General features: G+C 40.8%; 1 long non-coding RNA gene across 3 annotated transcripts in view; it reads left to right on the top strand.

Moving 5' to 3' along the window:
• The first annotated feature begins 5,703 nt into the window (after positions 1–5,703).
• Positions 5,704–24,999, top strand: part of LOC141374892 (uncharacterized) — a 175,463-nt gene continuing 156,167 nt past the window's right edge. For all 3 annotated transcript variants that reach the window (XR_012382067.1, XR_012382066.1, XR_012382065.1), the window contains exon 1: positions 5,704–5,874. This is a non-coding gene — a long non-coding RNA (uncharacterized lncRNA). The remainder of the gene's footprint in view (positions 5,875–24,999) is intronic.

The following is a 24,999-nucleotide window of genomic DNA, read 5'->3' as shown; positions in this document are numbered from 1 at the left end:
GGGCAAGGTTGTTGTTTCAAACTAGATTTCTTTTTGTTTCAGTCATCTATGGATTTTATTGATTCAGTTTCCTGTCTGTGCAAACACAGAAAATTGAAAACTAATTTGATTGAATTTTCCCAGGGGCAATCTCATGTGTATTTCATTTAGTTTAATTTAAAGTTTTTGAATTTTCATCGAATCTGGCACAAAGAGAATATGTCACTGTTATATACCCCCCACAAAAAGAAAGCACCATTGTGAGATTTTTCTCTGTTGTAAAATTCAGACCTTTGGTGTATGTCTGATGAAATTCCATCTAGTTAGTTTAACATGCACTATGGCCAAGAGATTCTTTTATTGTATCAGTGTCGGGAGCCATGAGCAACAAGGGGGTTAATCAGGTAGAGCAAAGGCTCCCTGATCCCTTTGAACCATGGCCACCTGACTGCCCCCATACAAAAACATGTTGTACTGGCTAGCCTGAGTTGTTTATAGGCCAAGAAAACCACAGTGTTATTAATAGACCCTGAAAGATAGCGCACCTGGCCCTTTAAAGGCATACTGCGAAAACAAAACAGGGAAGAAACTATGCGCTTGAGGAATCTGGCCTTGAATCAGAAACTCGGGACAGAGCCAGGAGAAGAGCAGGGAGGAACCTGTGGAACTTGTTTATGTCTTATTGTTATATAACCTAAGCCTATATAAAGTGTGTGAGAAAGAATAAAGTTGTTGCTCGCGGCACCCCCGTGGGCAACCCTCCTGTTCCCATACTTTTATGTTTCATTCTCTTGCCCTCATCCCTGTTCGACCTTGTACGCGGGCCGTGGCATATCAGTATAATGGTTTGAACATTCTTGATCCTTGGAAGTGTGATGGAAAGGCAGAAAAGGTATGCTATGAAGAAGGTTCAAAAACTCTAGAATTAGAAACTGTTATTTGCTGGGAACTTACTATTTGCCAGGCACTGTGCGGAGCACTTTACAGTTATTTTACGTGATCTCATTTAATCCATTAAGCTACAAGGAAGATCAGTCACACTTTCAAGATGAGAAAATTGAGGGGCTTCCAAGTAGCTCAGTCAGTTAAGCGTCTGCCTTCAGCTCAGGTCGTGATCCCAGGGTCCTGGGATCGAGCCCCACATCTGGCTCCCTGCTCAGTGAGGAGTCTGCTTCTCCCTCAGCGCACTCCCCCATGTGCTCACTCTCTCTCAAGCTCTTGAGCTCTCTCTCTTTTAAATAAATAAATAAAATCTGTTAGAAAAAAAAAGATGAGAAAACTAAGTCTCATAAAGGTTTAATACCTTGCTCCAGTCCTATGGCTAATCAGTGGTAGAAGTTAGATTCAAAATCAGGTTTATTTGATCCCCAAGTGCCACCATGTCATCTTCCTCAAAGAAAGGATTTTATCCACTGCTTCAGGAGCCACGCATTAGAGTACGTGAAGCAAAAAGAACTAGTTAAAGTGATATGTGAAGATGACTTTGGCACTTGAGATGACATACGATATCGAGCAGCAGAGCTGTGGTCATAATTAGCTGGGCATGAAAGCCATATGCTTCCTAGGACTGAGGGACAAATAGGTTCTGGGAATGCTGACAAGGGCGACAAACTCATCTTGCTTGACCAGTGATGTGTTGGTGTATAATATGTGAGAATATTATGCCTTCTCCAGTCTAGGATGCTAATGTTGAATGATCTTTGGAGGAAACTATGTCAAGTTTGTCATAAAGTTGAATATTGATTTGCATCATGTTTTGCATGAGTTCAGTGCCTCCTTAGCATTTCAGTATATGAATCCTCCTTAATTTATTTAACCAGTTTACTATTTACAGATCCTAAGAATTTAATACCTATATATTTTTTTCTCCAACAAGTTGTTGCTGTAACTAATCATTTTCCTTTGAACTTCGCCATCTATAGCCCCCCATTTAGATTCTAGAGTTTGGTACTACATCAGTCACGGTACACAGCATTGGGAAAAAAAAGACTAAGTCTAAATGAATATCTCATCTTCAGCTTTCAAGATTTTCTGTGATGTGATGTTCCATGTAAGTACACGGCTGATTAACAAGATAGGAGCCAAGATCTGTGGTTGAAACGATTCCAGGTACTGCTTGTGCTCCCACACAAATTTATGCCTGGCCTGATGCCAAGATTGTTTCCTTCCACGCATCTAGACAGACTGCTGGAATTAATATAACTGGAAAATAGACAAGAATCAAGTTATTGTCTTGATACTTCTCCCTTTTGAGGCAGTTATTAAGTCACAGCTTTATCATTCTTCACTGGTCCAGTGTTTGCCATCTGTTGGCTGTTAAAACACTCATAGATTTTCAAGGCTATGGAAGGACAATCTGTATCTGTTTTCTTAATTGGATGTATTTAACTTTCAAAAGACATTAACAAAGCCAAATTGAATAGATATTTTAGGGACACCTGGGTGCCTCAGTCAGTTAGGCATCCAGCTGTTGATTTCGACTCAGGTCATGAGCTTAGGGTTGTGCCATCCAGCCCCATGTCGAGCTCTGTGCTAAGCATGGAGCCTGCTTAAGATTCTCTCTTTCCCTCTCCCTCTACCCTCCTCCCCTTGCTCATCTTTTCTTTTTCACACACACACACAGAAATATTTTGTGGCTGCTAATTTTTAATTTTTTTTGTGAATAGTTACTAACATAAGTAGCTAGCAAGATAAAGGGAACAAAGAGTTTAATATTACAGCCTTGGAATAAATTCCAGACAACCAGGAGTGCTCTTATGTGATGAAGTTACTGGAGTGATTGTCATGTCAGCCTTTACCTCGTGATGAGGTATTAGTGTAGTTACTGTGATAACTTCTTTAAGTTTGCAGTAAATAATTTAAATGTTATAGAAGGGTGTCGTAGGATGCAAATACACCTTCACCCCCTTTGAGCACTCTTTGGAGGCAACTCTGTGTATTGAAAGATTTTTCTTTTCTAGCAACTTTCTGTGACTTTAGAATACCTAGTCACTTTATTATGTATGTTCCATATATTTGTTAAATATAACTATGGACAATGATTTTATAAAGATCTATCCTTTTTTTACAAATCAGATCATAATATTCTCATTTGTCCTATAATTTGCTTTTCACTAAAAAGTACCACTTTAACATATTTTTCTATTATTATTATTATGGGATGGCCAATAAGTATAATCAGAGTTCTTTGTCCTTCAGAATATCTAGGTAGGGAAAGATGGGTCAGGAGTGTGATTGGACTTTGGTCAGGAGTGTGATTGGTCAGGTGTGTGGTTGGACAGACCTCTGGACAACACTGTGCTCTTACTTCCTGGTAGATTGTGGGCTCAGCTGTAGTTAAACAGCTTCAATCCAGTTCTTAGCACATGTTATCTCTGTGATCTTGAGAAAGTTACCTAACCTTCTTGTGCCTCCATTTGTTTTCATTGTAAAATGGGGTAATAATAGTACCTATTTCCTTGGTCATGAGAATTAAATAATATTGTAAAGTAGCATAATATCTGACACATAACAAGTGTTCAAGAAATATGAGGGCAGAGGACCGTAGGGGAAGGGAGGGAAAACTGAATGGGAAGTCATCTGAGAGGGAGAAAAACCATGGGAAACTCTTAGCTATAGGAAACAAACTGGGAATTTCTGGAGGGGAGGTGGGTGGGGAGATGGGGTAACTGGGTGATGGGCATGAAGGAGGAGGGCACGTGATGTGATGAGCACTGGGTGTTATGCGCAACTGATGAATTATTGAACACTACATCTGAAACTGATGATGTGCTGTAAGTTGGCTAATTGAATTTAAATAAAGAAATATTAGGTATTATTATTATTATTGAGTCTGAGGTGTGTTTTAGCTTTGTATATGATTTCTGAGAATTTAAATGTGAAATTACTTTCTGTGCATATTAATATGGGTAATTTAAAACACCTGCCTTAATGGGCCACTTAGTTTTTAAAAAGATCTTTAAAAATTAAGTGAGGTTAGCCCTCACATGCCAATTGAATTGAAAAGGTTCATTTTCATGCAAATAAACCATTAACTTACAAATAAGTGGGATAAAAATTTTGTTTTATTTTATGTATTCAAAAAAATGGGAAGAAATTGAACAGGCTTTTTAGAAGACTAAGAATCTAAAAGAGAAAAATTTTATCTATGAAGAAAACTTGAAGTTGCTGAGATTTGTGAACTTAGTTAATGAAAGTATAAGGGATGACAATGGCTATTTTCAAAACAATAAACTATATTAGAGAAAATGTACCTGGAAAATGGAGTCAGATTGTCCCACTGGAGAGACATAAGGAGGAAGTGAATGTGCAGTGGATATAACAGTAGATGAGACTATGAGGAAAAGCTGGGGAGTCCCTGGAATTCTTTTGGGCATATTTGGGCATGTTTTTATATACGCATGCACACATGCACACACGCCACAGAACATTAGCTCATGCCCTATATCTTCCAGTTGCCCCTCCAGACCCTCTCCACCTCTCCCTTGCCCTCTGCTTTCCAGAGGGGCCGGTGGCAGCAGTAGTAAGAGATTAGGGGTGGGATGACCCTGAGGTTGACCCTGAGGCCCTAGTTCCCTCCCTGTCTGCATTTATCTGCTGATTGTAGTTGGTGTGGTTGCTGTTCTCCATGGCACATCATGTTTATTTCCATGGGGTATTTCTGTAATGATTTTGTCAATTTATTCATTGGCTCATTGTCTGTTTGCTTCATTAGAATCCAAGTTCCAAGGAAGGGACCAGATATATGTGTTCACCCCAATATCTATAGGCTAGCATAGTACTGGTTCAAAGCAGGTGCCCAGTGACCAATTATTGCATAAATGCATGCAAATGCACAGAATTTTTTTTTTAGTGATCTATTATTCTCCATCCTTAATCTTTTTGATATTGCTGATTACCTGTGCTCTCTCCAACTAGACTGTAGGCTCTCAGAGGACAGTTTGTGCTAAAATGAAAAAAAAAACAACCCCCCCACCAAACCTCCATACTGCCTAGGATTACATAGAACAAATACAAATGTACTTGTTCATTGGTTGATTAATAGCACATGCTAAATTATTAGAATCACTAGTTAATTAATTTAAAAAGATTTAAATGAACCCTTTGTTTCATGCCAGGGATGGTTTTAGGCTCCCTGGATATATCACTGAACAAAGTGAAGATCTTTGTCCTCACAGAGGGAGACAGGCAATATACATAAACATAAAAAATAAGCAAGAATAGGTAGTATGTTAGGAGATAGTAAGTACAGTGGAAAAATTAAAAAACAGTAGAGCCTGCTGGAGAAGATGGGGGTGGGTGGGTGCTGGGATGGTGGACAGCAGGTTGTGACAATAAAAAAGATGACTAGGGAAGGTCTTCTTGGGAAGATGACATTTGAGCAAAAAACATGAAAAAAGTGAGGGAGTTGAGCAGACTAACATATGCGGGAAGAGTTTTCCAAGCCATTTGAACAGCCACTGCAGTGCTGTAAGACAGGGGTATATTCACGGAGCAGCAAGGGACCCCAATGACTGGAACAAAGCGGGTGAGGGCCAGAGTAGCAGAAAAAGAAGTCTGTGAAGTAAGGGGAGGGACCTGCAGGTCATTGTGAACATCAGAACTTTCACTCTGAGTACCTGGGGAGATTTGCAGAGTTTTGAGCAGCATTGTAACATGATCTGACTTCAGTTTTAGAATGGAAGGGGCAAGTGTGGAGGTAGGTAAACCAGTCAGGGAGCCACGGTAGTAATGTAGTAGAGAAATATGGCAGGTCAGCCTGGGTGATGGCAGGTGGTGAGGTGTATCAGACTCTGGGCATGTTCTGAAGGTTTCTGTAGCTGCTTAACAACAAAGTTTAGCATATATTTCATCACCAAAGTGGGCAAGAGGTAAAGAGTAAGAAAGCATCTTCAGGTAGGTGTTTGTGGGCAGCAACTGAGACTAGCTCCTAAAAATGAGAACAGAGTGACTGCTTGGGGAAGGGGTAACTGAAGAGATAGGCCCAAAGCGAAAGTTTATTTGTTAAATAAACTGTGGGCAACTCTTTCTCTGATGTGTTGTACTTTTCAGGGATAAAACTTTTGATGAACCCTTGGCGGAGAAAAGATGTGCAGCCGGACAGCAGTTATCTATCTTTTCCTTTTGGGGGGAAATATGCAAGTAAATATAATACTTTTTAACTTGATTTTTTTTGAGATTTTTGTTTATTTCAGAGAGAGAGAGATAGAGAGAGAGAGTGTGAGCGCACGCACGTGAGTGGGGGTGGGACAGAGGGAGAAGCAGATTCCCTGCTGAGCAAGGAGTCCAACATAGGGCTCCATCCCAGGACGCCTAGATCATGACCTGAGCTGAAGGCAGACACTTAACTGACTGAACCACCCAGGCGCCCCTTAACTTCCTTGATTTTTTTTTGAAATTTTATTATGTTATGTTAATCACCATACATACATCATTAGTTTTTGATGTAGTGTTCCATGATTTATTGTTTGCGTTTAACACCCAGTGCTCCATTTAATACGTGCCCTCTTTAATACCCGTCACCAGGCTAACCCATCCCCCCACTGCCTCCCCTCTAGAACCCTCAGTTTGTTTCTCAGAGTCCATAGTCTCTCATGGTTTGTCTCCCCCTCCGATTTCCCCCCCTTCATTTTTCCCTTCCTACTATCTTCTTTTTTTTAAACATATAATGTATTATTTGTTTCAGAGGTACAGGTCTGTGATTCAACAGTCTTACACAATTCACAGCACTCACCGTAGCACATACCCTCCCCAATGTCTATCACCCAGCCACCCCATGCCTCCCACCCCCCACCACTCCAGCAACCCTCAGTTTGTTTCCTGAGATTAAGAATTCCTCATATCAGTGAGATCATAAGATACATGTCTTTCTCTGATTGACTTATTTCACTCAGCATAATACCCTCCAGTTCCATACACGTCATTGCAAATGGTAAGATTTCATTCCTTTTGATGGCTGCATAATATTTCATTGTATATCTATACCACAACTTCTTTACCCATTCATCTGTAGATGGACATCTTGCCTCTTTCCATAGTTTGGCTATTGTGGACATTGCTGCTATAAACATCGGGGTGCACGTACCCCTTTGGATCCCTACATTTGTAACTTTGGGGTAAATACCCAGTAGTGCAATTGCTGGATCATATGGTAGCTCTATTTTCAACTGTTTGAGGAACCTCCATACCGTTTTCCAGAGTGATTGCACCAACTTGCATTCCCACCAACAGTGTAGGAGGGTTCCCCTTTCTCCACATCCCTGCCAACATCTGTCATTTCCTGACTTGTTAATTTTAGCCATTCTGACTGGTGTGAGGTGGTATCTCATTGAGGTTTTGATTTGGATTTCCCTGGTGCCGAGCGATGTTGAGCACTTTTTCATGTGTCTGTTGGCCATTTGGATGTCTTCTTTGGAAAAATGTCTGTTTAAGTCTTCTGCCTATTTCTTGATTGGATCATTTGTTCTTTGGGTGTTGAGTTTGATAAGTTCTTTATAGATTTTGGATACTAGCCCTTTATCTGATATGTCATTTGCAAATATCTTCTCCCATTCTGTTGGTTGTCTTTTGGTTTTGTTGACTGTTTCTTTTGCTATGCAAAAACATTTTATCTTGAGGAAGTCCCAATAGTTCATTTTTGCCCTTGCTTCTCTTGCCTTTGGCGGTGTTTCTAGGAAGAAGTTGCTGCAGCTGAGTTCGAAGAGGTTGCTGCCTGTGTTCTCCTTTAGGATTTTGATAGACTCCTGTCTCATATTGAGGTCTTTCAACCATTTTGAGTCTATTTTTGTGTGTGGTGTAAGGAAATGGTCCAGTTTCATTCTCCTGCATGTGGCTGTCCAATGGTGTTGGGAAAAATGGACAGCCACTTACTTGATTTTTAAATGGGTGAATGGCATCTTAGTTAATCTAAGTTTTCCCAAATTTAAGCAGTTCAATGAACAATGATTTTTTTTTAAACTTCCATTTGAATATTCAAGTTTTAGAATTAGAATTTGAAATTCAAAATGGCTAGTGTTGATTTTTGTTTGGAAAATGGAAATATGGGTAGTATTTTGTTCAGTCTACAACATTATAATATGACATAATTTATATGTTGATTTTATTGAAAAGTTTAACAGTGATTCCTTGGTATAGTACTGAAAAACTGAAGGTTGGATTTGGCACTGTTCACCAGTGGATGCTTTCATTTTCAAGGCTGAATTGTTGCATTAAAATAGGATGTGTAACAGAAATAGTTACCTATCCTAGTAATTTTTGCATCAAGAGGCACTGTTAGGAAAGTATTTGTTGTGAGGAGATACAAACTACACTTAAAGAAAAATTCATCCATTTTACATCCATTTATTGCATGAGGGTCTACCAGATGCCAAGGTCTAGGCATGAGGGATCCATCAGAGAACAAAATAACGTTTCTGCCTCATGGAACTGACATTTCAGGGAAGGAGACAAGAAAACATTTTTTTTATAATGCCAGACAGTAAATTAAATGTGCAGTAAAATAAAGCATGCAAATACATGGAGAGTATACAGTGGAGAGGGTGCTCAAGGAAGGGGGTGCACTAAAACAGAGGCCTGAATGAAGTAGAGCTGTGAGCCACGCAGATGTCCAGGACATAAGCATCCCGGGAATAGGGAACGCCAAGGGCAAAGTGCTGCGTTGGAGGGTTATACCTCTCAGTGATAAACCCAAGGTCTGCCTGCCACTGCCTGTGGGACCATAGTTCTGGTCTACTGCTTGTGTCAGACAGACAGCTGCACGTTCCCTGCGGAGCACAGGTGGCTGTTGGGATGGCTGGTGACTCTGCTTCCGGGCAGGTGCTCTTGGACTCAAAAATATTGGTCTCCTCTGTGACTGGCCGCCCTCTGCTCTGTCATCACTTTTTGATGGCATCTCTTTTAAATGAATCCGTCTGCTCACAATGATGATTGTTTTAGGTCCTCAACTATTCATACCTAAACTGTAACCCAGCGTATTTATTTTCAATCCTCTGGCCTTCCAAGGGATTGTAAGGAAGGTCATTCTGTTTTTCTAGTTGGTCTTCTAGAGCCATGAAGAACAAACTTGTGCTTTTTTTTTTTAAAAAAAATGTTGTTTGTTTTTTAAACAGGGCAATTCAAGTGTTTGGAGGGGACAGCTCTTGTATAATGCCTATTGGCATTGTGTTTTCCAGCCTGAGTCATAAGACCTGCTGAGTCTCAGCGTGAAAGGGTGAAATCTCCCACAATCTGAAAATTGTGCTTCCTTGATAGGAACACTATACTTTTCATTGCTAAAGCCAAAACTTGCATCATATTTTTTATCTGTAGCCTCTTGTTAATTCATATGTAGATTGGAAGCAAATAAGGCTCAATCTTGCTCAAAAGATAGGTTAAATTCAGATTGTGCCATACATTAGTTATGTGTCTTTAGGCAAATTACACTTAACCTCTCAGAGCCTAAATTTTCTTAACATATTCTAATTTATTTCTTAGTTAGTTGTCATACATAAAAAAGTATGAGAGTTTTAGGAGGTATTGAGTAATGTTAGCTCCTTTCTAGTTATACCAGAGTCCATTCTTTAGGGTCAAGTTCTCCTGTCATTTAGTGTCTGAAAAGAAAAAAGCTAAAGTCAATCCGACTCTCTCATTATGTATGTACTGCCCACTGACCTGGAGAAGCTAGACCTGGCACACCATAGACCCTCACTAAATGCATATTCTTTGAATGATTTTATGGGATTTTATCTCAAGGAGGAAAGGTTGATTACTGTAGGTTGGCCTCTGAGACCCATGGGTGGGCGATCTCTTAGTCTGCAGAGTTGGCTTTGTCTGCTTATTGTTCTCACAGTTATGAAGGATTGGCAAGATGATCAAATGTCATAGTAAATTAGAAATAAAAGGTTGCTGCTTGTACGGCTGTTAAGTCAGCCTGGCCGCTGAGAGCCATTTAGTGCCTTGGAATGGGTAATTTGTTAAATGACACATAAGAAAGTTGGAAGAATTAATCTTCCTCTCCAAAGAGCAATTTTACTCCTTTTTTTTTTTTTAATTCATTCAACCTAAATATTTATTCAGAGCTTTGGGTTCCTATAAGAGAGAAGCTATAAAAAAAAAATACAATCATCTTCTCTTTATTTTCTTATTTAGAACCATAAGACCTGAGAAAGAAACACAATATGCAGAATGGATACTGGCACACCTAGAGGAGTTTCTGTAGATAATAGAAGCTTGCCCAACTGAATATAAGAAATCAGAGATGACATGTACACCATTGGGAGTGTCTGAATTTGCATAGAACTTTGTCAGATGCGTGACAGTTAAACCTGTTGCACTTTTTGTAATCAAGAGCAATAAGTATGGCTGCCAGTGTGAATTTTAGTGCTGGTTCCCTGAAAGATTGGAATTCTTCCAGGTGGGTGGGGTGTAGTTTCTAACATGAGGTGTAGAGCCCTTCCCATCAGAAAGAGAGTTCTTGTATCTTTGCATCTCTTCTCACCCACACCAGTGTAGAATGTCTACGTTGGATCATCTGAGAACATTCAGTTGACAAAGAGCCTGAAGAGGAAGAATCTGTGGGTTTTTGCAGGCTTCTCAGACCTGTCCAGACTCTTTGGCTACAAGAAAAGTATTAGTACAAATCACAAAAGCTTGCAACCAAAATAATTCAGCAATAAGACGCCCAGTGACTGAAAGAAATTTGGGCAACTTAAAAGGGCAAACTTTTCAATTAATACAGAGTAAAGCCTCCTTAACTCACTAGGAATTGGTCAGACTTGTGAGACTCAAGTGAATATACATGAAGGGCGATACTCTGAGATCCAAAGTGAGGTTCAAGGCAAATTACATGCGATATAGTATATTTACCACTGTGGTTATTGAACCAACCCAGCATACAATGCTCACCCATTCAGCTGTTTCAATGTTTTGCCAGCCTGCATTGACAATCTTGTCCATGAGGTCATGAAAGAATAATCTGTGAAGCTTTGCCATCAAATGGATTTTTTCCCCAGGGGAGTCCAGTTTTCACTTCTCTTTTATTGGCATCAGTCCTTAGTCTAATAATGGCCTCAGGTAATAAGTGGGGTTTACAAGGACCATGCTCCTTGACCTAGAGGTCCTCAGGCACCATTATAGTGACCATTTATTTTGATCCTCGAACTAGATACATGGTCTAATGACTGAGGGTCATATGGTTATTTGGTTTTCCTGGAATAAACCTACCCTGGATGCACTGCCTGGACACCATTGGCTTGGGTAAGCCAAGAGTGCTGGCTATCTTCAACATTTCAGTGAATGCATGCTGCTGATTACATCAAGATAGGCCAGTGGGCACCTAACCAATCTCTCCCCATGGAATGTTTGTCATCCCTATACTCCCTTTCTTCTTCAGTTCCAGGCTGCATGGATGAAGAGCAAGCAGGGCAGAGCTAATTCTGCTCATCTTGGGCTTATCCACATGCCAAATCCTGGCTTCTCGGACACATCCCTCTGATTGTTCCAACTCCTTTATCGTTTCCAATTTGGCATCTCTTTAATGAATATCTATTTGGAAACAACCAGAAAGTACACACAAGCCTTGAGTCAAGGTTTGTCAACTTTGGTGTGGTGATTGATGGAGGAAGGAACACTATCAGAAGGGGAGCGTTGAGGAGTGAGAGTAGCTGAAGGTAGGTAAGAGGCGACTCTGCAGGTGGGAGAGTGGGGCTGAGTTTTTAGGTGGTGGCGTTGGTGGCCATCGACAGCTTCTTTTGGGACAGGCCTCATACTGTAGTCAGACACCATGTCTTTCAGAAGGGTGGCAGCTCTTGACTCATTCTAAATTACAGGCATCCCTGATTTTTATGCCAAAAGACACTTTCTCCAGTATGCAGCAGGAAGGCCAGATGGCCCTGTCACTGCTAATCAGTGGCTCACGGGCCCTGGAGAGCATGCTGAGGACTCTGGCTTTAGCTAATTAACACAAGCTCCAACTCAGAAGCAAGAATTAAGCAATCAACTCCTTTTTCTAATTCTTAAACATTTTGGAAAGGTGCCCATGATTAGCTTGGTCTGAAAAGCCTCAAAATAGAGGAAAAAAAAAAACCCAACACTTGGGCTAAGCAAGAAATGAAAGGAAAACTCCCCTTATGAGCTTGGAAAGAGAGCTTAAATGAGATACCTAATTAGGGCACAATCAATAACACCAGATAGAGTCAAATCCATAGTACTTTTTTGTAGGGGGAATGTTTATTTCTATTGATGGAAATTGTGTTAGGTTTTAAGAGCTAGGTGGAATCTGATAGTCTATGATTAAGTTGCACCTTAATATTTGATACAATATTTGAGGAAAAGAAAAGCACTATTATTCAATTGCATCTTTTTTTAAAAAAGATTTCTTTATTTTTTAGAGAGAGAGAGAGTGTGTGAGTGGGAGGAGGAGCAGAGGGAGAGGGAGAGGATCTTAAACAGACTTCCTGCTGAGTGTGAAGCCTGACATGGGACTCGATCTCATGACCCTGAGATCATGACCTGAGCTGAAATCAAGAGTCAGACGCTTAACTGAGTCACCTAGGCACCCCTTTTTAAGTGATGTAAATATGATTTTTAAAAAAAATTATTGAGAGCTTCATAAAGACATTTTTCCTTTCCCTACCATCCTTTTTATGTGTATTATTTTTACATACACAGCATCTAATAGAGTGATTGGCACATAGTGAATACTTAAAAATGTCTGTTGAGAAGAATGAATGGCAGATTTGGAACACAACTCTGTGGTATTATTGCTGTTGCCTGGCTATTGCATGGGAAACTATCAAGCTGTTTATTAGTTTGTTTGCTAAACAAATAATTGTTGGTCTCTTACTATGGGCCTGTGTCATAGGTTCTAGGGATATAGTAGTGAATAAAACAGACAAAATTTCCTGTCTTCTGGTAGCTGACAGGCTACTATTTTCAGTTAGCATGAATCTTTAAATTTGTGAAGATGATTGATATGATATTTCTTCTACTATGATATCTTTCTTCCAACTGGATAGTAATATGATGATTAAACACAAAAACATACCAACAACATTTTAGACTCACAACCAAGGGAGTGCAGCTTCCTCATTTTCTTGTTGTCTTGCTCTACTCCCATTACTCTACCCATAGGGTGGAGCCCTTTGCAAAAGGGAGTGGCTTCTGCTTCCCAGATCGGTGTTCCTTTCAGGCATGAGGCCTAGGAAGAGAGCAGTGAGACAATGTGGATCTGTAACCTCTGCTGGCTTGGAGGGAGTCAGTTGGAGAGAAAAAATAGGTTTGCAATATCCAAAGGTCTCTTGGAGTGCATGCTCAAACTCACTCTTGTTTTATACATAACTCTAATCCTTTCCTTTATCATGCAGCCTTTGTCCACAGCATAACTTTCTGACAAAATGCTCCAAAGCTTTTTCTTAGAGTGGTGCAAACTCTAGGCTTGTGCTGTCAAATATTGTCACCACTAGCTGCATATAGTTATTGACACTTGAAATGTGTTTAGTGTGATCGAGGAATGGAATTTTAAATTTTGGATTTTAATGAATTTAAACTGACAATTCAGTTTTGGAAATTTTTGTGAATATTTGGAACAATATGGTATTCTGGGAATCTATTTTTTCAACTGTTAATTTTATGAAATCTAAATACATGAGTATTTAGTGTCCGAATTAAGATGCCTTGTGTGGGTAAAATACAGACTAGATTTCAAAGACTTAGTACAGAAAAGGTAAATTACCTCATAAGTAACTTAAAAACTATTGATTTCATATTTCAATGATGATACTTTAGATAAATTCAATGACAGAAAATATCTTAAAAATAAATTTCTCTTTTTTCTTTTTAAACATGTATCAGAAAATATAAAACCACATATGTGGTTTGCATTATATTTTTCTTAGAGTGACTCTCGACGAAGTGTTTCTTCTCTACCATTTATTTGATTTTTCCTCATTGTAAAGTAGTTACTATAAGATGCGGGTGACTGAAGTCACTACCCCGGGGGAGCCAGGAGTGGCCTGCCTGGTGTCAATCTCACTGAGGTGTGAACTCTGTTTTGTTAAGCTCCCAGCAAGGCCTTCCTCATCTTCCCAGTCAAAAGAATTCTGTTGGCTGTCTCTCTTTCCTCTCCTTTCCATTCTTCTCCCTCTATTCTTTCTAGCTCTACTGACTTGCAGTTTCTTCCTAAATAATTTTTTTTTTAAAGATCTTACCCATTCGCTTGAGAAAGAGAGAGAGCACAAGTGGTGGGGAGGGGCAGAGGGAGAAGGAGAAGCAGACTCCCTGCTGAGCAGGGAGCCCAACACGGGACTTGATCTCAGGACTCCAGGATCCCAGGGCCCCAGGATCATGACCTGAGCTGAAGGCAGATGCTCAACTGACTGAGCCACCCAGGTACCCCTCCCTAAATACTTTAGCTCATATTATTTCAGCTGCCTAACTTTGACATCTTTTCCCCTTCCTATATACCATAGATTTCTCCTTTGAAATCTTCCCCGGATCAATGCAGACTATGTGTTGATAAGTTTCTACTTGTTTGATAAGCAAAACATGCATTCAGTCATACTAGTTTGCCAGATGTGCCATAACCAAATACCACAGACTGGATGGCTTAAAAAACAGTTTATTGTTTCACAACAGTTAATTTTTTCAGAGTCCTCCAGATCAGAAGTCCAAGATCAAGGTGTTGCTAGGATTTATGATACTTTTCTCCTTGGCTAGCAGGTGGCTGCCTTCTTTCTGTGTCTTCATGTGACCTCTCCGTGGTGGTCATGTGAATTTCCTCTTCTTAGAAGGACACTAGTCAGTGTGGATTAGAGCTCACCTAATAGGCTTATTTTAACTTAATCATTGCTTTAAAGGCCCTCTCCAAATATAGTTATATTAGGTATTGAAGGTTAGGACTTCAACATATGAATTTGGGAGGGGACAAATTTAGCCTCTAACACATTTCAATTATATTATATTATACTAAGTTATTTTTAAAAAGTGAAAAGAAATAAGCTAGGACTTGACATTGAACTATGGCACTTAGCATTAGGATTTTATTTGATCAAAGATGGTTTCTGCTCATCCTCAGTTTAACTCACAGAACCAAATGGTTTGACTCAGAGATGAAATAAATGGACAGTATTGTATTAAAAGGTTGAGGAAATGTGCCTTAGAAACAACTAGAATAAGTAGTTTGGCAAGGAATGGGACCCCACCTCTCAGGTCAAGCTCTCAGTAAATCTGAAAGCAAGACATTTTCTAGAATTCTTTTCAGCTAAGTAGTGAGATGGTTTAGAGCAGATACTTTTACTGGAAGGATCCTGTCAGTTATAAAGTGCGGAGCGTTTATTAGGGGTCCACATGAAAATATGTGTTGAAAGAAGATCTCAATTCCTCAAACAATCTATTTTGAGAATGAAAATGTAAACATCAAAGCAAATTACTTGTTGGTAATTTCCTTTCCTGCTTTGGTCATTAGCCAGCATTATTCATAATTTATTTGTGAGTGAGTCTGTGTGTATAGATATTTGTTGCCCTTCATCTGTTTAAAGTGACAATTTAAATGAGACTGCTAGTTGTATGTCTTTACAGTAAAAAGATTTATTTTTATTTCTTGGAAAACGTACCCAATTTCAGTTAAGGCTCTTCAATTCTGAGTTGGATATGTGGTTCATTCTGCAGATTTGAACCAAAGGTACTGGTTTGCTTTGCCAAGTGTTTGTACTAGAGAGGCCAGTCATTTCATCTTAGTTCCTACACTCCTTCTTAAAAGACAGTCTGTGCCCCCACATCCTGGTGAGTGGGCCGTAGATCAAATAATTGCTGACCCCACTCTCCCATAAGAGACAATTGGGTCAGGGATGGACAAAATAAATGAATCAGAGTCTTCTCCCTGGAAATTAGGAACTGGACTCAGAGATTGTAATCTCTGCGGGTACCTGAGCTGAAGAAGGACAGGGGGAGATGGGGAGAGCGAAGAAACAGGCAGAGCTGAAAGACCATGTGGTTCCTGAAAGATGAGTAACTTGTTTCTAACTTCCTATTCCCCATACTGGTTTTCTGGAAGCTTGGTTTTACTTTCTGGGCTTGGGATTTATTAGATATTTCTTCATCCAGCCAGTAATGCCTCTTGTTTACTTAGGATGACTTGCCCTTTCTAACAGATTTCATAAAGGTAATTAAAGCAATAAATAGTTTCGCCAAGAGCGTACGCTCCTGTGTGTGTATCAACTGTAGAATTTTTGGTACTTAAAGTTGAGTTCAGAGGATTGATGTTTGCATTGAGTTATCCTTTTCAGGATGTGTGAGTGATAAATAAAACCATTAATGACCATTAAATCAATAAACAGACACATGTTGGTTATTATTTACTACCCACTGTGTGCTGGATGCTATGATCATATTTCAGATGCACTACATTCCTCCATCTCAACAAAACCAGGCGAGGTCGGTGCCATGATGATCTCCACTGCAGAGATGAGGGAATGGAGGAAAAGCCTGTGTTCTCCCTGCTCCCTTCCTGTTGAACATGGCTCCTGGTGATTATTGTCTCCTGGTAGTCACACCCTTACATAGAATCAGGGCTAGTCTGTGTGACCAATATACTATAACAGAAGCGGGAAGATAACTTCTGAGATGAGGTCATAAAGTGAATTGCAGTGTTTATCATGTTCTCTTGGGTTGCTCGCTCGGGGGGAAGCCAGTCGCCATATTGTGAGGATGCTCACATTGCTCTGTGAAGAGGCTCCCATAGAAAAACTGAGGCCTCCCACCAACAGCCAGGACCAGCTCATTAGCCATACCAGTTAGCCTCTTTGGAAGTAGAGCCTCCATTTCCAGGAAAGCTTTGCGATGACTCCGGCTGCAGCCGACACCTGACTGTGATGTCCAGGGGGCCCTGAGCTGGAAATGCCCAGTCAAGCTGCTCCTGGATTCCTGGCCCGTTGGAACTGTGAGGAACAATAAATGTTTAGTGTTATTTTAAGCCTTTAGGTTTTGGACTCATCTGTTGTACTGTAGTAGGCAAATAATATAGTTTGTAGTTTGTAAACTTGATTGCAACTTTTTTGTGGGTAAAAAAATGTGGCCACCTCTGTCCTTTGTTTCTCATTTCATTTGAAGCTCAGCACCTGGTACATGCTTATTCAAGGGAATTCATAAGCATGGCTTTGGAAAATGCAGCTGAATAAGAGAGTGAGGGGTTGTCAAGTTTAGCCACCAGTTAACATGGTACTGCTCTGGGGCTGGTTATGTATTATGTGAAAATAGGTACAGACAAAACACCTTTTCATTTCTGAGGATCCAAGGAAGGTGTTGAGTGATAGTAATTAAAAATGTACATGAAGTTAATGAAACTGCAAAGGAATGTCTAGAAATGCCCTGATTACTAAGTGAAAAGGAGCCTATATTTTGCCTGATTGCGATAAGCGATTCTCTGATTATGGGAAAGCCTGAGTGAAAGCAAACTTCTCACCCACCAGAGAAGGGGAGAGGGGGATTCAGCTGACAGGGTGTGAGCAGCAGATTCAAATAATTCTAATTTTGGTCCAAATGGTAGACTCTTCAGAAGACAAGCTGGTTCTTTACTTCCCATCATTTATTAAAATAAATTTTATACATTGACCAAATTCATAGATAAGAATGTGATCTCCAGATAAGGAAGAACTTTCTCAAACTAACGACTCAATGGGAGAAGAATACAGATTTGAATAATAAAAATTTAAACTCTGTAAACCGAAAGCAAACGAAAAGACGAAGGGGAGAAGTATTTTTAGCACGTATCATAGAGGGTTACTATTCTTATATTAAGAGGCTTTACAAATCATAAGAGATTCTGAAGAACACTTAACACCACAAAAACTACAGAAGACCAATCGTACTTTTAAGAAATAAAAAAAGTTATTTTTGTTAAAGAGTTATAAAACATTACTTGAAAATTATTTTAGCCAAGACAATTATGCTGTGGTAAGGTATGTTAGTAAATTTGATTAATTTTTGCGGTGAAATATTTATATTTAAGTCGCTCTTAAGTTTATTTACATGCATTTTACAATTAAATGTTTGACTTATCATAGAGCTTATCAGAGAGCATCTCTCTGGTGCCATTGATTCTAACTCCCTCAGGCACACCTTTCCATGTTTCCTCCTCTGTGTGACAGTGCCATCCTGCCACAGGACCCATACCCTAGATGCTGTCATCCCCTGTGGTTGTCGAAAAGAAATCAAAGATCCGGGTGAGGGCTATGCTGGGGTTTCCGAGTGGATATCAGAAAAACTTGTTCTGATCTTGTTCAAGTCTCTCAAGTTGCCCAAGAAAGAAGCCAGCCTTTCCACGATAAACCACATGACCTTGGGGGGACATCTGGGCTAACCAGGGCCTTCCCAGGAGTCAGGACAGAGACAGGTGAGCTTGTGTGGAAGTCTAAACTGATTCCGGATAATTAACTGACAAATTCCTCCTGAGGCTGGTTCACCAGTAGCAGGTGTTGCCCAGGGGCCAGACACGGGTCAGTATTGCAGGGACCTGGAGTCTTGCATCTTTCTAGTTCCCACGCCCTGTTTGGTACTAACCGTGCACTCCCCATCAGAACACCACTTCAAACACAGGCTCTCAAGGTTTCTGAAAGTTGAAGGCAGAAGTTGATTTTCTTCCCTGCAGCAGGTTCCTCACCATCATAGCTGCTTCGTGTTGGAAGGCATGTGCATGAAGGGGGACGTCAGGCAGTGTGGCGAGAGAGGGTGGGACACTTGAGCCCCAGGAGCCCCGGGATGAGTCAGCTGAGCTTGGGCTTCCACGCCTCTGAGTCTTGGCTTGGTCACATTTCCCTCCGGCTGACGTGTCCTCTGGAGCATTCTATGGAAACCACCAGGTGGAACAAAGTCCTTGGGAAATGTCTCTTTAACTGTGAATGTTTATAGTTGATAGGAAAAGCAGCTGTGAGAAAGCAGAATAAGGACTATTAACTCCCGTGCCCATCCCAAGCACTGGGGACCATGCTGGTGTCTGCTGGGGCTGGGGCCCTAATGTGCAGTGCTGAGGAAAGAGAAGGAAAATAGAAAGGCAGTGGCGGTGGGATGGAATCCCTCTCACTCTGAGGGCTTCTGTGCTTAATGAAGAACTTACTGAATTGGCTTCTGAGTCTCAGGATGGAGAGATGGAGGGAGATATGAAGACCCGGGCCACATTTACACAGAATTGCTTAGCACTTCCCCTGCCCTACTTGAACCATCATTTTATGAGGAATAGGTGATGCTCAGGGGTTGAGGAAAGGGCAGAGCCAGCTATAGGATGCTCTTTTGGGGCCTTGGAGACTATAGGAATTTACTGTCTGGTTGAGTCTCTGTCTTGCTCTCTGTCCTCCTGTGCCTATTTATTTCCTTCAACCTGTTTCATTTCCTTTAATATAAGATCCTTGTTTTCTACCCTATCTATGAAAGCCTTAAGAAATCTAAAATTAGGGACACCTGGATGGCTCAGTAGGTTGAGTGGCTCTTTGTTTCCGCTTGGGTCATGATCTTAGAGCCATGAGATGGAGCCCTGTTGGGTCTGCGCTCATGGGGAGTCTGTTTGACACACACTCTCTCTCCCTCTGTCCCTCCCCCTGCTTGCATGCATGTGCTCTCTCAAATAAATAAAATATTTAAAAAAAATTAAAAAAATTGAATCTGAAAAGCAAAATGAGTCTTCAATACTTGAGAAAAAATTGGTGATGTGAGAAATATTCACTGAAATGGGTGTGCTAAGGGCTGCACAAATTGCAAACATTAAACAATTCTGGTTTTATGGCCAGAAACTTCCAGTGGAACATAGAGATCTCTGGCGAATGGTGAGTGCCAGAAGAGGGCACCACTGCGCTGCTCCGGGAGCATAAGGAAAGGCTGTGGCTGGGAACCTGGGTAGGCTTCATGGAAGAGGTGGGGAACTGACTTGGGCTTGTCAACTGGAAATATGGGGAGTTAACCTTCTGTGATAGGTCATCCTTCGTTATGAGGTGATTTCCTCTTCTGGCAGTGAGGTTGAATCTAGAATTTAAAGCCATAGTAAACTCTTTTTTTTTTTTAAGATTTTCTTTTTAAGTAAACTCCTACACCTAACATGGAGCTCGAATTTACAACCTGGACATCAGGAGTTGCGTGCTCTACTGACTGAGCCAGCCAGGTGCCCCAGGAAATGCCCTTTTATCCAGGATCTATACCAAACAACAAACAACATCTTCTCCTATACCCCAAATCCTCATGTATTTGTTTTCTTCCTATAGCATTTAATCATGTATGTGGTGTTCATAGTATGTTACGTTGAGGCCAACAAGATCCTACAGGGCCTTCAGAATCAAAGGAGATTAAAAAAAATGTTAAAACATTTTGCCAGTATAATGTAATCTTACTCTGATTAGTCATGGTTGAATATGGGGTGAGTATATGAATGGATGCCTTCCCAAACATTCTTGATAAATGGACTTTACTAAAATAGATCATAAATGGACTCAAAATGTGAGGAGTTTTCTACTTCAAATAGTTCTGCTCTCCAAGCCTGATTCCATGAAAAAGTGTGAAGAAGATTGTCTTCTTCACCTTTTTACTTCATTAAGACATTTAACAAACATTTGTTCTGTGCTAGGTGCTAGGGAGTACATCGGCAAATAAGACAAAATCCTTTTTTGACAGAGGCCAAGGGAAGTCAGATATGAAAGGAAGTATCTACAAGTTGTGTTCACTACAAAATTCAGTTGAGAATCAAGTAAAATGAAAGGATATAAACAATATTAAAGATTGGGCTCAATTTGTTATTATTTTTGCAGGTTTAAATACCAAGGAATCCTGACAGTATTTACAATGGAGGTGGGTCAAATTCAGACATGAACTGGGGGACCCTAAAGTCATGATGTGTTGTCAGCTCACAGTGAGGGAGTGTGAGTTCAGCCCACCCTTAGTGGGGGGCAGGCTTTGGGCACTGATGATCTGGGCGGACTCCCGTCCAGCCACAGAACAGCACAGGTCAAGCACTTTCATATTTTTTTACAAGTACATCATCATGTTTTTCCCCAGCCATCCTTTTGTTGGTGGGGCAACTCTTTATTGGTTCTCGGCTCTATGCACGGGGCCTAATGGCAACTCCCAACTTCTCTGAGTCCTGAGTTCCCTTCCTGTTTTTGGCATATCTGCTCATGGTAATTTTGTTTAGTTTTGTTTTGTTATCACTGTTTTGCTTTTAAGCCCAGCTATCTCTTTTTAAAGCGATGTTCTTGTAGCCAAGCATGCCTGTGTGTGGAGTCTCGGACACTCAATGTTTGCCATCTTGGCTGGAAGCCCCCACCTGATGCTTTTGGCACTGAGGGTTCTCATTCAAGTAAACTGGACTCTGATAATTTGACATTTTGTTCTGATAATCTCTACAAGGTTCCCAATTAATAACCCAAACCACAGATTGGCATTTTATTTCCTATAATTTTCTTCAAGTGCCAAGGTAGCAGGGGTTCCATAGAGAATGAGACCCTAAACTGTGTTCATGCTAGGGTTCAGACATTTTTTGCCATCCCAGATTTGATGCTTGGAGGATGAGTTTCTCAGTGATCTATCTGCAGGAATGTCCATCTCATGGCAAGAGAGTAGAGGAGTTCAAGCTGGGGTCAGGGATGACAGACTGGCATCAGGGGGGCTCGGCAATTCTGAGCATCACTCATATTGTCTACCCTGGGTCAAAGCAAAAACAGGCTGGGAGTGAAATCTGAAAATGCTGTTAGGAAGAAATTGCTGTAAGATGTTAGGTTCACAAGGAAACATAGTTTGGGGACATAGGTGACAGAATACACTACATGCGTGGGGAAGAAAGCTCCTTTGTGCTTTGGTGAAGAAAACAGAAGGACCTGGTCCCACCATGGGCCTCAGTGCAGTGGCCTCTATGTCTTCCTGTCGGCCTCCTGAGCAGCCTCTGCAGGGAACGGTCTGGGCACTGGCTTCCCCCTGAGGCCCTGGAGGAGAGAGGGGAGAGGAGATGAAGAAAATGTGGACATGGATGGACACCTGCACACCCACACGGTCCACAGTTTTTGAGATGAAAGCATGAGGTGTCAGGGAAGGTGGTCATGGCAGTGTGAAAAGGCCCCTCAGAAGCTGACTAGTGCGGTGATCCGGGACTCTTGTGGCCTGGGCAAGCATAAGGGTAGGCGGCAGGAGGGTGAAGACCATAAATGCTTCAGAACATGTTAGAAGGTGACTGTCTACACAAAGGAATTAAACTCACCTCTGCTTGTTCAGCCTTCCACAGATGAGCTTCACTTGTGATTTCTTTTCTCCCCTCTTAACTTTATTTTCTAAATGGTTTGAGCTGTATATTATTATCATCTCTTTCCATCCTCAAAATAAGGCTTGCTTATTATCTTGATCTGGCATGCCTTCCAATAACACTATTTCCAAGTTAGCATATCATCATGGGGATACATCTCTCATGACAGATTGGTAGGAGCTTTAATGTAGGCAAACACTTATGAGTGAATAGAAGTTTTCTTAGAGCAAATTCCCTGCTTATGCAAAGTGGAAAAGTGCCTTTCAGTGGAAGAGATACATGCTTAATGCAGAATATGTGTCTAATGGAATCATACCTTACACGAGTTTTTCCAGTGGATGTTCTTCACATATTTAGAAAATGTGGCAAGATGTCTTGAAAAAAATCTGTGTAATCAGTATCCTAACTGTAAAAATTCTAGGAAGAAACCTTGGAAACTAGAATTAGAACATTGATGGAGATAGGAAAGTGTTGATGATTGTGGTTCAGTTGGGTAACCATTTATCTTGGGCACCCGCCTCGAGAGTCAGGTTGGATAAGACTATGGCCATCTGTCCTGATGTCTTCTTGAGCCATCTGAGAGCTTGGTCTTCCAATACCGTCATTCCTTTAATGACTGACTATGGACACTTTATCTGTGAATTTATCTAAACATGTAGATTTAAACATCTCATATGGATCCTCATTCCATCATGATCTTGAACCAATTATTTCATCTTCCCTAGAACCAATTATTTCATCTTCCACAATGGCATGGGAGGTACTCAGTACTTATTAGGTCCTGTAGCAGCCAGATTTTTATTAAAAGAATTCTGTTTAGCAAATACCTGCAAAATCACAGTAGCATGCAAAAATAAGTATTTATTTCTCACTCATGGGTCTGTGGGTGTCTCTGCTTTAGGTTGTGGGTCAAGTTCATATTTGCTCTATGCAAAGTTATTCTGGGACCATAATGGAGGGGCAGAAGGTTCCTGGGACACATTTTTCACTTGGTGGTGGTCAGAAACTTTAAAGGGATGAGCAGGTACATGCTATGCCCGGGAAGGTCTCTGTTCCCATTCCATCGGCCAAAGCAAATCCCATGACCAAAGCTAGAATCGTCAGGACAGAGAAGAATACTGTCTCCATGGAAATGGGAGGTGGGGAGGAGTAAACATTTGCTAAATAAAACTTGAATATACCACACTTCCCTTCTTGCTCTTTTAAAGCTTTTATTTATTTATTTATTTATTTATTTATTTATTTATTTATTTATTTATTTTTAAAGATTTTATTTATTTATTTGAGAGAGAGAGAATGAGAGATAGAGAGCACGAGAGGGAAGAGGGTCAGAGGGAGAAGCAGACTCCCCGCCGAGCAGGAAGCCCGATGTGGGACTCGATCCCAGGACTCCAGGATCATGACCTGAGCCGAAGGCAGTCGCTTAACCAACTGAGCCACCCAGGTGCCCTCTTTTAAAGCTTTTAAATAATATATGAGTGGCTTGTTCTAAATCCAGTTCTAAGCCTGCCATAAACATAGTAGATTCTTTAGAAAGCAGTGCTTCCTTTGTACTGTTGTAAAGTTAAATCTCTCTTAAGGTGGATGATATTTTGTTCACTTCCTTTGTGATGCCAGTCTGATCATTTTGGTTGGTAATTGCAATATTTGTTCGGTTTAATCTGGACCAGCTGGCCTGGTTATTAGCTGAGCATTATACCTATCCTGTCCCATATGGTAACCACAAACTCCAGGTAGCTATTTACATTTAGACGAAATTCAAAAATTTAGTTCCTCAATCACACTAGCCACATTTCAAGCGTTCAGTAGCTACACGTGGCTAGTGACTACCATGTTGGGTAGTCCATCATCACAGAAAGTTCGGTATAGCACTGGGTTGGATACCATAATTATAACCATAACAGCCTTCATTTATCTAGCACTAACCATGTGCCAAGTGCTCTGCCATATGTGCTCTATGCCTCATTTAAGGTTGTCCTTGCAACCGTCTTGTGAGGTCAGTACTATTTTTTTCTCATTTTTCTAATAAGGAAGCTGATGCTTAGTGATGTTAAATACAGGAGCATGCTTGCCAATGGGTGACTGGCAGTGTCATACCTGTTTGACTAAAGATCTGCCTCTGATTCTCTAGCAACCTCTTTTTCCAATTTTAGGCTGTCTCAAGAACAAATGTCCTGATGTCCACACAGGGATGGTAGGGGCTGGCTACTTAGTTCCTAGTCTGGGACAAGGGGCAGGGGGCAGGCAGGACCTGGCTGATCAGATAGTACAGTAGTGGTCTCCTTCTCCCACAGCTGGTCCGAGGAGCCAAAGAGAGTGGGGTTGTAGTTGAACCAACAGTTCCCAGAAAGATCTGCTACTTCTTCAAACAAAGCAGTTCATGATTCTGCCCGATTTTGCCCCAATAACTCCTGCAGAGTTAACTTATCTGTGCTCTTTACTGCTGAGGGGCTTTAGCAGGAGAAGTTGAGAACATGTGAGAAGCATCTGAACACTGTGGTGTCCCTGGCCATCTCCTCATTACTGTGGTCCTAGTGAGTTCTCGGAGACAGTAGATTACTTAGTACTAATGATGAGTAGCTGGGAGCTGTCGTTGAGGGACCAGAGTTCAGATTCTGCCTGTGACATGGGGCCGTGAGCAGGTTATACATCTTTTTTGCTCCACTTTTCTTTTCTTCTTTCTTTCTCTCTCTCTTTCTTTCTTTTCCTTTTCTTTCTTTCTTTCTTTCTTTCTTTCTTTCTTTCTTTCTTTCTTTCTTTCTTTCTTTCTTTCTTTC

This window comes from Callorhinus ursinus, unplaced genomic scaffold (assembly GCF_003265705.2).
Source record: "Callorhinus ursinus isolate GAN/ISIS: 27379988/994484 unplaced genomic scaffold, GSC_fseal_2.0 scaffold23, whole genome shotgun sequence".
NCBI classification, from domain to species: Eukaryota; Metazoa; Chordata; class Mammalia; order Carnivora; family Otariidae; genus Callorhinus; species Callorhinus ursinus.
This window is presented reverse-complemented; position numbering and strand designations above follow the sequence as displayed.